Source organism: Ictidomys tridecemlineatus, chromosome 2 (assembly GCF_052094955.1).
Source record: "Ictidomys tridecemlineatus isolate mIctTri1 chromosome 2, mIctTri1.hap1, whole genome shotgun sequence".
Classification (NCBI taxonomy): Eukaryota; Metazoa; Chordata; class Mammalia; order Rodentia; family Sciuridae; genus Ictidomys; species Ictidomys tridecemlineatus.
The window spans coordinates 80,352,735-80,367,037 of NC_135478.1; the positions used below are offsets into that span (position 1 = coordinate 80,352,735).

Sequence of the window (14,303 nt, forward strand, 5' to 3'; positions counted from 1 at the left end):
AGGAATGGATGAAACAGAGTCTGTCCACCACAATTTTGAGTTTAGGTGTTTGTAATTTGGAAATTTTATGTGACTTGCCTAGATTCACAACAGTGATGAGCAGTGGATGTGGGACAGGAATGTAGCTATTTACCTGGGACCAGAGATTCCTGAGCAATTGAGTCCTCTAGTGGATTCCCTAGAACCAGGAACCCATAACTCTTCTCAGACTTTCTCAAATACTCCTCCCCTGAAGCCTCTTTAGTATGAGGATTCAGTAGCAGAAGGTTGAATTATACTAAGAGAAATGTTTCAGTCATAACCCAGGCTTCTGCCACTTCATCAAAATTACTGACTTACAAAATGATGATTTCATGCAAATGAAGCCTATCTGAAGGTCAAGAGTAGAGTACACACTTGTAGCCACCCACTCCCAGGGTCTGCTCACTGCCAGCTGCCTCTCAGTGAGCCACCCTCATGAGTAGTTGATGTTCCATATCATCAGGGCTCTGTAGGGCTCACAAACTGTTTGAGAACTTAGGACATTCTAAACCAACTGCCACTTCATTCTTGGCACAACTGCCACTTGATGGATGTTCCAAGAATGAAGTTTCCCTGTGCTTTTCTCACCTGTATGGCTTGTTAATGTGAATTAATGGAGGGAAACAGATACCCTGGAATGATGCTTTGGTGTTTCCATTTCAAAATCTGGCCTGCTCCCATGTCTGCAGACTAATATTCTGGCCATCACCTGAGCATCCAGACAAGGCCTGGTTGAAAACGTGGTTGCTGTAGATTCACCAGCTCTGATCTGGCATATTCCTTCTCCTGGGCTTCCATACCTCTTCCTAGATCCTGCAGGGCCAGAGGCCATACTTATCTGCCTACATGGATCCACCAGTAACTACAACCTGTGAACCTCCACCAATGGATCCTCCTTGAAGATCCCTGAGATCCTCATTTCCTCCATTATCAGATGACCCTCCTTTGACCTCACAGCACTGTCCTTTCTGCCTCCTTCCCAGTAGCCCCCGAACATCAGGGATCCTGTAGTCATCAACCACTTGGAAACTTTCCCTGAAATCTCACTCCTCTTTCCTTTCTACAAATGTCTTAATTTAGACTTCTCTAATATTATGTTTAGATCTTCATATACATTCAATTGAGTATGGCCTCTAATTGCACTTTCATGGGATATATATTGCCTTACTTAGCATCCATATACTCTCTCTCACTTTATTTCTTCACCTCATGAAAGCAAGGTAGATGTTCTCCCCCTATTTATTTATTTATTTTAAGAGCACACATGATATTAGCATTAGTAATGGTTCATTTTTCTAAATTTAGAAAAACATTTTCAATAACCAGGTCAATAGTACAAGCAAATATATGAATTGAGTGATAAAACAATATTATCAAATACTTAAATCTTAGGAGAGAACATTCAGGGTCAGAGATGAAAAAAATCAAGAGAAAAATATATTCAGTAAACGTTAACTGCCCTTTGAAGAAACAGACTTAAAAATATCACTGACAACATACCTTCCCCACAGCAGTTTAGATTTCCCATGGCCGACCAGGAACTCAAAACCTCCCTACTCTTCTCCAACTCTGATACCAACTCACTCACTAGATCAACTGAGTGGAAATGGAAGGTAAGATATGTATCCCACATTACCATGGTGACTGGTCAACATGGAACTTTCATTGTGAGCACATGCCACATTCCGAGCTGCAACTATTCTCTTAGTAAGTGTATTTTCATGTTCAAGTGTGTTATTGGAGAGTGTGTGATTATTGCTTTAAAAACTGAAACCTAGACCCATACATTAATATTTTGTATTTATGAAAATATGTTAATTCAGGAAAAAAGATTTTGCTCTTCAAATATTTTGATCATATAATTATGGATTTAAAGGGAGGCATAGCTATGATTTTGAGAATGGGAATAGATTCCATTTCTGCTTTGAATGCCAAACCTACAGATGTCTCAATCTTTCTGAATCTCCAGACATTTTTAGACAGAAAAATTTAAAACTTCTTTTTGATTCAGAATGAAAATATACACAAAGAATTGTATTTTAATAATTGGAGAGATTTTCTGGTGGGATTTCAAGATTACATCCCCCTTATTTGAAATTTGAAAACAAAACTCTTTTCTATTTAGTAGGATCTAATCCAGTCATTTGAATTAATCTTCTTCTTCCATGACTCCTGATGATGAATCCATTTTTTTTGCTTATCACCTGACCCTGTCATCTCATACCACAAGAGGTCATGCTTGAAGATGCCCATGATGAGCTCTAAACAAACAAGGTGCAATACCTCCACATTGTAAACACTCTCTGTGCTAAGCCCAAGGCCAACATCATTCTAAATGAGAAAAACAGAAAGCATTTTCTCTAATGAAACTCAAGCAAGGCTGGGATGTCCTCTTTCATCCCTTCTATTCAATATAATCTTTAAACTCTAGTCAGAGGAATCAGACAGATGAAAGAAATTAAAGGGATATGAATAGAAAAAAGAACTCAAATTTTCACTATTTGCTTATGACATACTTCTATATTTAGAAGATCCAAAAAAAATTCCCCAGAAAACATCTAGAACCAATACATATATTCAGCAAATTAGGACATAAAATCAATACCCATGAAACATGCATTTCTATACATAAGCAATGAATCTACAGCAAGAGAAATTAGGAAAACCTCCTCATTCACTCTCACCTCAACACAAAGCAAAACCCAACAAACAAACAAACAATAACAATAACAACAACAAAAAAAACTTGTGAATCAATCTAACAAAAGAGGTGAAAGACCTCTACAATAAAAATTAAACAATACCAAAGAAAGTAATTGAAAAAGATCTTAGAAGATGGGAAGATTTCTCATGCTCTTGGATAGGCAGAATTAATATAGCCAAAATGGTCATAATACCAAAACATTTACAAAGATTTCATGCAATTCCTATTAAAATCCCAATGACATTCTTTTTTTAATTAAAAGCACCAGGCTAAGACTCATGCTCTCCCACATGGGGTCTCTCCCCTGGGGCCTCTCCTGACCCTATTTCTGGCTTTGACTTATGCTTCCCCTCAAGGAAGTCATTCTCTGGGGACCTTCAGGACCTTCTTTTTGCATGGGAGTTTTTTTTTTTTAATCTCCCAGGTTGCATCTACCTGGGAGGTTCTCAGGATATTTATCCTGGCCCCAGCAACTCAGGCAACTCTGGTCACACCAGTAACTCTGGACACATTGAGGAGCCATTCCCTCCTGGCACCCCACTGGAGCCCACAAGCGAGGTGGATAGGTCACTACAGGAAGCAATTGTGGTGCAACTGCTGCCAGTGCTGTGGCTGTTGCTCCTGCTGATCCTGATTTCATTATTACAGAGGCTTGTAGAGGAGTATGGGAACCCCACTGGGATTGGCACTGAATGTAGAGTACAGACATTTGCACATGGGGTTGCATTGCTTGGGACTAAGGACATGGGTGTCCTGGCACACAAAGCAAAGATGCTGGGGCTGGCATCTGGGCTTCCAAATGTGGCATGCCTTGTGCTCCAGGTGCCACCTCCTCTGCCTGCTCCTCTCCTTCCAGGGGCCATGCCACAGCACAATGCTTTTGGGCTCCCATAACAGGTACAAACTTTGGGGGCAATGCTGACCTACCAATGCTGACCTCTCAGCCTGAAATAGCCTCCCACATAGTACTTCATGCTCATCCATCACCTGCTGCAAGGCAACCTGAGTGAAGCTCAGCTGAGAGGTAGCATCATCATGCTCCTCACACAGCCATTGCAGCTTAGAGGCCAAAGACCAGCAAGCCACCTCGCACTCCTCACTCCTCCACCTGATCCTGCAGCTGACAGACCTGACTCCCCTGCTGATCCCCCTGCCTGGCCACCACTTGCACATGTTATCCACAAACTTCAGTTTTTCTCTTTTACTACTGCCTGTGTTTAATATTGGTTAGTCATTGTGAAACTTAAAGCTCTTTACAAGCATTTCAGTGAATGAATGAATGATACTCATTTCCCAATGTTTAGATTGTGATCCTAGTTTTCATTTGTATAGTAAATTGTTCATTTTCCATGAAGGATGAGGATGGAGCCAGACAGTATCAATTTGGTGACAAAGGATCTTTAGGTATGTAGATATTTGGGCAGGTGAAGTCAGGTATTTAAAGCTGCAGGCGTCCACCAACCTCTGATGGTCCTGGGGCTGACTTGGAGGTCCTGATAGGTTGGTCTAGGGCATAGGAGATGGCCACCAGGGTGCTCAGGCCAGTCTCCTGTTATCTACCTGACTCTGGAGGAGGCTGAGAACCTCTGGGAATGTTTGCTGTGGTGCCCCTATTGCTGGCCTGCAGCAGGGTTCAGAGAATCGTCTGGCCATATTTCTAGGCCTAGTCTCCTCTGCAGGGTCTGGCAAGGTGCAGAGGGAGAGGCCTGGGTGTACAGAGGGGAGGGATTGAGACAGGACGCCATGGAGTGGAGACCCATGAGGTGCAGAAAGGGGTGAGAATGGTGGGAGAGGAGAGGCCCTGCAGAGGGTGGAAAGAGCCTGAACATGCTCCAGACAAGGAGCTCCTGCAGGGAGGATCACACTCCAGCTCAGGCAGCCATTGACCTGATTGGGGGAGCCATTCACCCAGTCTGTACCCCACACCAGCAGTCCACTGAGGGCTCCTTCACAATGCCCTTTTCATCCAAATGTGGATAAAACCTACAGAACTGGGATGGCTGACCCAGCCCCTCTCAGCCTTGCTCATGATTATGTGTCTGTTTCACTGTGGAAACCTCACATCCTCCTCCCTGTCTCATGATCACTGTCATCCCATAGTGAGTGTGTTTGGTGCTGAGGTCTGAGGCCATCTGTGTCAGCCAGACACTTGGGTTCAGGAGGATGCAGGAGTAAATACTACCTAAGTAAATCTTTACTTCAGGACATTCTTGAAAAACAGTTGTCCAGAGAAACACTGGCTGCTTTGAGCTCTCAATTTTCACCCACGCAAGTTGTTTTATTATCAAAAACTGATCATCATACCCTTTCCCCTCATATCCTCACCAACAATTATTGTTGCTTATATTCTCCATGATTGCCATTCTAAATGGAGTGAGATGAAATCTTAGAATGTTTTGATTTACATTTCTTTAATTGCTAGAGACATTGGATTTTTTTCATATACTTTTAATCAATTGTATTTCTTCTGTGACGTGTCTAGTTCTTTAGCTATTTATTGTTTGGGTTATTTGGTTTTGTTTGTTTGTTTTGTTTCGTTTTTCTTTTTGTGTTAAGTTTTTTTAGTTAATTAGGTGCAACCATTATGAAAAGATGTATGGGGATTCCTCAGAAAACTTGAAATGGAACTACCATTTCACCTAGCTTTCTCACTCCTTGGTTTATACAAAAGGACATAAAATCAGCATACCTCAGTAATGCAGCCCCACCAATGTTTATATCAGGTCAATTCACAATAGCTAAACTATGGAATCAACCTAGGTTCCCTTCAACAATTGATCGATAAAGAAGATATAGCAAATATATGCAATGCAATATTACTCAGCATTAGAGAAGAATGAAATTATGGCATTTGCTTGAAAATGGATGGAGCTGAAGAATATCATGGTAAGCAAAATAAGGCAATCCTTTTTGATAATGTTAATTCTTTCTGTCCAAAAGCAAGATAGATATTTCTGTATCTTCTATGATTTCTTTCTTTAGGGTTCTGTAGTTTTCATTGTATACGTCTTTTACTTTTTTCTTTGATTCCCAATCATCTTATTTTATTTTGAAGTTTATACAAATAGGGTAGTTTTCCTCATTTCAATCTCAGAGGATTTGTCACTGGTATACAGAAGTGCCTTTGACTTATGGGTGTTGATTTTATATTCTGCTATTTTGCTGAATCATTTACTAGTTCTAGAAGTTTTCTCGTGCAGCTTTTTGGGTCTTCTAAGTATAGGATCATATTGTCAGCTAATAGTACTAATTTAAGTTCTTTTTTTCATATACATATCCATTTTATTTCTTCCATCTGTCTAATTGTTCTGCCCAGTGTTTCAAGAACTATGTTGAAATAGAAGAACAAAAGCCAAATGTTTTCTCTGATAAGTGGATGCTGATCTCTTAAGAGGGAGTGGGAGGAAAGAATGAAGTAACTTTGGATTGGGCAGAGGAGAGTGGAGGGGGTGTGGAGCTGGGAAGGATGGTGGAATAAGACAGACATTATTACCTTGTAAACATTAATGATTTTGTTACTGGTGTGTCTCTGCACCAGGTATATCCAGAGGAACGAGAAGTTGTGCTCCATTTGTGTACAAAGTGTCAAAATGTATTCTCCTGTTATGTAAAACTAATTGGGACCATTTTTTAAAAATTTAATAGCATTGAAAGGCTAGCCATAGATTAGGGCTGAATCCCATGATCATTCACACATTCTGGTTTCTTGATCTCTTTCATGGACCTGTCTTTGCTTCATTTGGTGCCATTTTTCCCTCCTCCTAGGGGAGTACACTATGAAATTATCTACGTCCCTGTCCCAGACTGTATCTCCACAAGGACAAACATGTACTTGCTTTTATGATACACAAAGTTTAGTTTCAATCAGATTTAGGAGGCATGTGAGCATTTCTTCTTGGGTGTAAGAATATGGTGGTCCTTGCTCTCCCCTAAGTCCCATGTGCACACTTCTTAATTGTATGAGCTGTTGGACAAACTTGTCCTCAGACACTGAGAACTGCTTTGGTCAGGTCAGCATGTGTCATGCTGTCCATGACATCCTACAGGCTCACAATCTTTTGTTTTCTCAGTCAAGGCCAACCTGTCAAAGGAGGTCCTTTTCCTGACACACTCTGTTCAAATGCAGGGAAGAGAGTGTGAGTGTCTAATGCAGAAACCAGGTTCTCTAGAGACACTGTCCATCCAGAAAACTGTGAACTATTTGCTTCATGGATACGGATGGAAGTGATATGACTTTCAATTTAAAATAAAAAAAAATTATTATTTTTTCTTTTTCTTTTGGTACTGCAGTTTGAACCCAGGGCGGTTTCACCCCTGAGCAACAAATTCAGCCCTTCTTTTAATTTTTCATTTAGAAATAAGTCGCTTAGGGCCTCCCTAAGTTACTGAGGCTGGCTTTAAACTTGGAATCCACCTGCCTCTGTCTCCTGGTTTACTGGGGTTACAGGCATGTACCACCTCACCTGGCTTTAACAAATCCATTGGGATAACTCAATTTCCAGTCAGTATCTCCACTCTAATTCCATAGCTTGGATGTAGTGGGAAACCAGCTGAGTGAGTGGAGACCAAGGTCATGCCCGTGGCTCAGTGAGTGGTACACAGAATAACACTGGGCAGGTGTTTCCTGTCCCACGTACCCTTCTGTGTCACCATGAGTCACTGCCAGCTGCTCCTACTGCCATGTGCTGTGGTACAGAAGTAGTCTCATCTGTGACCTGATTCCTGCTGGTGGACAGGTGGCTGGGTTTTCTATGTTGAAACCTGAAATCAGACCAAGGATAGTGTATGTCATTTGCTATCATCATAATTGACAAGTAAAGGAGCCTGCATGGTTTCTGCTGGTACTAATGTCCATACTTATGCCCCAATTTGCCTTTAGAGCAGTGTTACTAGCTGTCTTACTGATGGCCAGATACTGAGGATGGCTGAGTCAGGTCAGAGGAGGCCAAGGTGACTCCACAGAGAGAAAAGGAGAGGTGGGATTAACATTGAGAAAGATTTCCAAAGGATTTTCTGCCTGCCTAGTCCAGGCTCACTTCAAGGATGCTCTTGGCTTTCTGGTAGCCCCCTCCCTTCAGTGTAAGTCCAGTGTCCCATGGGCTGACTGGAAGGTGGTGTCATTGACCATGTGAGCAGCAGCCCCTCTCTTCTGGCAGCTATGGCCCCTCAGACTCACAGCAACCAGTAAGCAAGTGTGGGTCTAAAATCCTGAGGATCCTGCCCCCCAAAGGCAGAGCCATGCTGAGCTGAGAGCAAGCTCCAGGTTGATCCCAGAACTCTGGGCTCCATGGGTCGGTTCCTTGAGGAAGAACTTGTGCAGTAACAGAGAAGCCCGAGAAGGAGGGGTGTGCAGACCAGGGTGGAGGTTCCCCTGAGTCTGCCTCCTGAGGCCTCGGCTGGGCTGGCTTGTCACGTCTTCTCTTGTTCCAATCTAAGAGATTTCTGTCCATCATGCAAATTATCCTTAGCTGCAGGCTGATTCTGGAGGAGATTTTTGATAAGCAGCACTTATCCACAGGGGACAGGGAGAGGAGGGACAGCCCTTCACACTCACCCTCAGCCCCTAGGATGATTCTTCATGGTGTGGTCTCCTAGCTTCTATTGACAAATGCTGCCCAGACTGTGACTTCTTAGATGGACTCTGTGCTCAGGAGGGCCTGGAGGTCATTGGGATTATCAGGAGATTGAAGCACATGCAGGTAGGAGGACACCTGCATGACCCAGGTTCTCTTTGTTCCAGTGCAACAAGCTCTTATAAGAAATATTCATGATCGTTTTTGTATAACAGTATTCTGAAACAGAGGTCATATAAATGTGTATTACCATCTGAAGCAAGGTAGATACATTTTTATAAAGAATACTTCTGAGTAGTTATCCTGGGGTCTGATCTTCAGAGAACAGTGGGTGAGATCAGCATCTTTTTGGCTAGGAGAATGGCAACCAGCATGTTTTTTTCTCCTGGTTGATATTTTTCTATCTCTTCTTCCCTGCCCCACCCCCTGCAATTCATCTATACTCCCCTCTTCTTCACTATGTAATATAATAGTAATGTTGCAATCTTTAGTAATTAATTTCTCAACAACTTCCAGATCATTACTATGATTTTATACTTGGGGTTAGAGGAACTGTGAAAAACAGTTTTAACTAGTTTTTGTTTCTCATAAGGTTGATTAGTATATGGTTTGTTCTGAAGTGCTTGAAAAAACAGGGTTTAATGTTTATACCACTCTCTCATGTCGTGCTGATTGTGAGAAGAGAAGAGGACACACATTGAGTGTAGTAAGTATGAACAAATGGATATTCTCCCAACCAGGTTCTCTTAAGAGAAAGCAGCTCATGAAATAGTTCCTTGTATAAAAGTAGAAGCAATAATCATCCCAGAAGATGAATAGACATATAAGTGAAAAAGTAAAGTATCAAACAATCTCCAAATAGCTCACAACACTGATCAACAACTGATCCCATTGACATCACAGTTAAGGAAATGATGAAGAAAGAATTTAGAAAGTTTGTACTTAAAATGTTCAGTGACTTAAAAGTTTTAAGGAATGAACTAGAGATGAAATACAGGAAGTGAATGATCATTTAAATAAAAAGAGAGATTCTTAAAAAGGACCAAATGGAAATCCTGGAAATTAAAGACTCAATAAATCATTTTTGAAGGCAGAATGTCAGGCTTTGAAGGTAAAGTATATAATACTGAACATAGAGTCAAAAATAAAGAAAAGATATTAAGTAACCCTGACCAGAATATTGAAGAAATCTGAGATAACATTAAAAGACCAAATCTAAGAATCTTTGGTGTTTTCAAAATACAAACTAAAGGAGGGCACAATTTTTTCAATGAAATGCTCAGAAAACTTCCCAAACCTTAGGAACAAGGAGAGAATTCAGACTTCAGTCACCCAAAAGGAGCTAGGGGAGGACTGGGGGCCCATAAAACTCGTGGTAAAGTGGTGACAATGTCCAGGAGCAGGTGGCACCAGCAATGGGGCCTTGCTCAGAGCAGAGTGCCCTGGGTGTTAGCCTGCCCTTGGTTCCCTGGAAGAGGACCAGTGACCAGGTTGAGAATGGCAAAAGCAACAGAAGCAGATGCTCAAATGCTTCTCTGTATTTTTTAGCCTAAGCCAGGGGTGGCCAGGCCATGTGGCCCAAGTAGCTGGATGGGGTCAACTGCACAAGATGGGAATTCTCTAAAACAGGATATGGAGGCTATTCACTAAGCAGGATAACAAAATTATCACTGTAGGTTTGGACAATGCGGGGGAAACTAGCATCTATAAAAACGTTCTTTTTTTTATTTTCAAAATTATACGTTCTCCTTAAAATTTTTCAAGAAGAAAATTATACTACATTAAAAAAGATACTTAACTCTCACAATATTAATGTAAACCCTAGTTTCTTGAAACATTTGAAAACATCATAGAACATAAGCTCTTACTGACAAAAGGATGTTAGTTTTTCAATATTTTTATAATTTCTTTAGCTTTGCTCCATGTCAAGGGGAAGTCTTTTTTTGTGTGTGATTAAAGATGTGGAGGGAAAATATCTAATCAATTTCCTTCAAATAAATATTTTTTAGTTTATATGATAAATTTGGAAGACAAAGGCCAGTTTTCAATCTTCATTTTCTATTGTCTGAGCTTCCATTTCACTTATTCTCTTTTTGGCTGTGGTGTCAAAATATGGTTACAGGAGAAGTTTAGATTTAAAATGATCACACTGCATAAGAAGTATAATAGTCACTTGGTCTCTTGCATAAGAAGAAGACCACAGAAGCCATAAGTGTGATTTAACAATGTTTGACACATTTTAACTCAAAAAGAGTAGAAAAAGGAAACAAGAATCGGTACAACTCAAGTAAGTGTTTGCTATTTTTTTAAATTTAACATTCAAAGTTTGCTCAAATATTATCTTTTCAGCGTGGTATTCAGTGACTTCTTGATTTTTAATTGCTAATTCTCATCTATTTCCTGGGGAAATATCTGGTAGAAAAACTGAAAAAAAAATAAAGCAGACTTTTAAAAATAGTAAAAATAGTGGAAAGTAAGGGTTTACATTGATATGAAGGGGGAAAGCATACTTCAATAGTGAGATCCACCTTTAATAATTTTATATGAATAAAATAGTACATATATACTCTACAGTAGGCAGTAAGGTAGAAGAGATAGTGATTAATGATGTACATTTCCTAATGTCGGATATTGGTGGCCAAGAATCTCTTTATTCTTCCTGGAATACTTATACTAACACTGACTTCATAATAGAATTAATGAAAGTGTAAAACTACCAAAGATCAATGAGATTTTTGGTCCTTTTAGAAGATAAGACTGATAAAATCTTAGCCAAATTAACTAAAAAAAATAGAAAGAGTCAAGTCAACACAATCATAGATGAAAAAGGAGATATCACCACAGACAATTCTGAAATTCAGAGGATCATTAGAAACTGTTGTGAAAACTTATATCAATAAATTAGAAAATCTAGAATATATTGCCAAATGCCGAGACACATATGACTGACCAAAAATGAATCATGAGTATCTGGAAAATTTGAACAGACCAAGATGAAGCAATATAATTGAAGCAGCAATTAAAGCTTTCTAACAAAGAAAACCTAGGACCAAGAGAAATCTCAGCTGAGGTCTGTAAGACTTTAAAAAAAGAACTAATGCCATTTCTCATCAAAATTTTCGATGAAATAGAAAAGGAAGGAACACTGTCAAATGTCACTCTATAAGCCAATGTCACCCTGAAAACAAAACCAGACAAAGACATATCAGACCAATATACCTGATGAAAATTGACGTGAAAATCCAAAATAACAAATTGACATGCCACATTTAAAATCACTGAGGAAGATAGTACAACAAGATCAAGTGTATTTTATCCCAGGAATGTAAGGGTAGTTCAACTTATGCAAATCAATAAATGCCATTCACCACATGAATTATGTGATTATTAAGTATAAGAATCATGTGATTATCCCAAGTGATTCGAGAAAACTATACAAAAAAGTCCATCACCCATTCATGTTGAAACTACTGGAGAAACCCTAGTGTTTAAAACACTAGGAATGGAAGGAAATTATTACAATACTGTAAAGGCTATATATGACAAATTCAAGGCCTACATCATACTTAGGGATAAAAACTGAAGACATTTCCTCTAAAATCAATAACAAGACAGGGTATCCACTTTCATCATTACTATACACTATAGTCCTTGAAACTATCACCAAAATAATCCAGCAAAAGAAAGAAATTAAAGGGATACAAATAGGAAAACAAGTCAAGTTATCTCTGTTTGCTGTTGACACGATCCTATATTTAGAAGTCCCCAAAAACTCCACCAGAAAACTTCTAAAGTTGATAAACAAATTCAACAAAGTAGCAGGATAAAAGGTCAGCTTACATAAATTAATTGCTTTCCTCTTCTCCAGTGATGCATCTGCAGAGAGAGAAATCAGGAAAAGTATCTCATTCACAATAGCCTCACAAATACTTGGGAATAGAAACTGGGGTTAGTAGCTCAGTGGTGGAGCGCTAACCTAGCATGCATGAGGCACTGGGTTTGATCCTCAGCATCAAATACAAATATATAAAATGTATTCATTTACAACAAAAACTATTTTAAAAATACTTGGGAATAAATCTTATTCCAGCTAGCCAACCAACTTATACTGCAGACCTGCCAATTTACATATATCTCTGATGCCCAGGTACAGGCAGTGTCAGAGAACAGATAATTTGGTAAGACATTGACATCAAACTTCATATACTACAAAGATAACACTCAATATTAGCTTGACAATTTGCAAGAATTTTTTGTCTTACATTCATGCAAATTTGTTAATTATATCATGAAAATATACATTAAAGCACTTTATTGTTAATCTATATACTTGAAAGCAACTATAATCACTCCTTGAAGGCCATACAAGCTCAGTAGCTGAAAACCAGTCAGACCCCAGTGTGTTTGGAACCCTGAGATTGGTGGGGGAGGGGTGGGCAGCCTGTTCAGGGCATGTCTGCAACGAGCGCCATCTGGAGGAAACCAGCCGCCACAGCGCTTTCAGTAGCTAGGAGCAGCAAGGCTGAGATGCCTAGGGCCAGCAGGCAATCCAGCAACACTGTTGCCTCCCACTGACCCTTTCTCAGCTGCACAAGGGCTGCAGGGGATGCTTGGGCAACCTCCGTGAGAGTAAGAAAAATGCAAGTGCAGTTCTCTGCGTGGCTTTTGAGCTAATCATTAAAGAAATTTTGAGTTTTTCTAAGACAGATGGGATCCTACTAAAGAACTTATTCTGATACCTGTTGCTGAACTAGGAAATCTGGACTGGGAATTAGCTGTGCTAGGTGATCCTTGTCAAGGATAGGAATTAAGTGTTTTTTGTTGTTGTTGTTGTTGTTGTTTTAGGCTCTTTTATCTCAACCTTGTTCTGAACAGATGTTCTAAAATTAATAAACATACACTTTATTCCTGGATCTACCTGTTTAGCAATAATGGGAGATCAGAAGATCAGATGCCACCCATTTTTTTTCCCTGATATTGACCCCCACAGTTTTCCTCCTGGTTCTAAATTTTGTTTGACAGCAGAAGATTTTCAGGAGATTTATTCATAATGCGGTAGGTGGCACTCTGCATAGGCACAGCTCACAATGTAATTGACTATATTGATATAATATGAAACACATACAAGCCAGGTGAATTTTGATAAATCTTGGTTCTCTGCTGGACCACTTTGAAAATTTGGCAAAGAATTATTCCATAGAATTGAGCTATGAGGATATAAACAATGTTGTTCTGCAAAATAGATTCCAGGTACAGGTGGACAAAGAATCCGTATTGTCAACATAGACTGTGAAGGATTTCTCTATTTTGAAATACTATTATGAATTTGTCTTATTTGTAGTTCATAAGACACAATAATGGTTTTAGGATATATCATTCAGAAAAGTTTAATAAGAACAAATGCTGAGATAAACAACTCAAAATCAACTATCAGTGATTACAAGACATCAAATCAGTGATGTCTTCTTATTCCTAATGTAAAGGTTAAATTTAAGTGTTTCTCTCCTGTTAAGTTTAAGTTTTGCTTTTCTGTAAATTTAAGTTCTGTTTTCCTGGAACCCGAAACTTATGTTAAAAACAGTTACTTATGTCAAAATGTACCCTGACCCAACACCCCCTGACAAAACACATGATTATTCTGTAATGGTTATTTTGTAACAATCCCACTCTTGCACCCTAACTGCCATATGAGCTTCCCTGTTTAAACACTGTATAAAAACTCTGCTTAAGCTGTACTCTGGGCTCCAGTTTCTCTCAGGAGAGCTCTGGGCCCTAGCATGCTGGTCCCCCCCCCCCGCTCCCCCCCCAAACCTTTTCCTTTTGCATGAGACAAGTCTCTTGGTGGTCTCTTCCTCCGACGTTTGCCCGACCCTAACACTAATAATATGTAGAAATAGTGTCTATTCACTTTAAGTTACCAATTCTTTTGTTCCTAAATAAAGTATGCAATGCAGATTTCCATTGCACAAGTAAAGATGGAGGAAATAACCTTCATATATACTTTT

The 14,303-nt window shown here is 39.6% G+C and overlaps 1 pseudogene; it reads left to right on the plus strand.

The window, feature by feature from the left end:
- Positions 1-1,627: 1,627 nt before the first annotated feature.
- LOC144368284 (carnosine N-methyltransferase-like) lies at positions 1,628-13,656 on the plus strand (annotated as a pseudogene).
- The last annotated feature ends 647 nt before the right edge of the window (positions 13,657-14,303 follow it).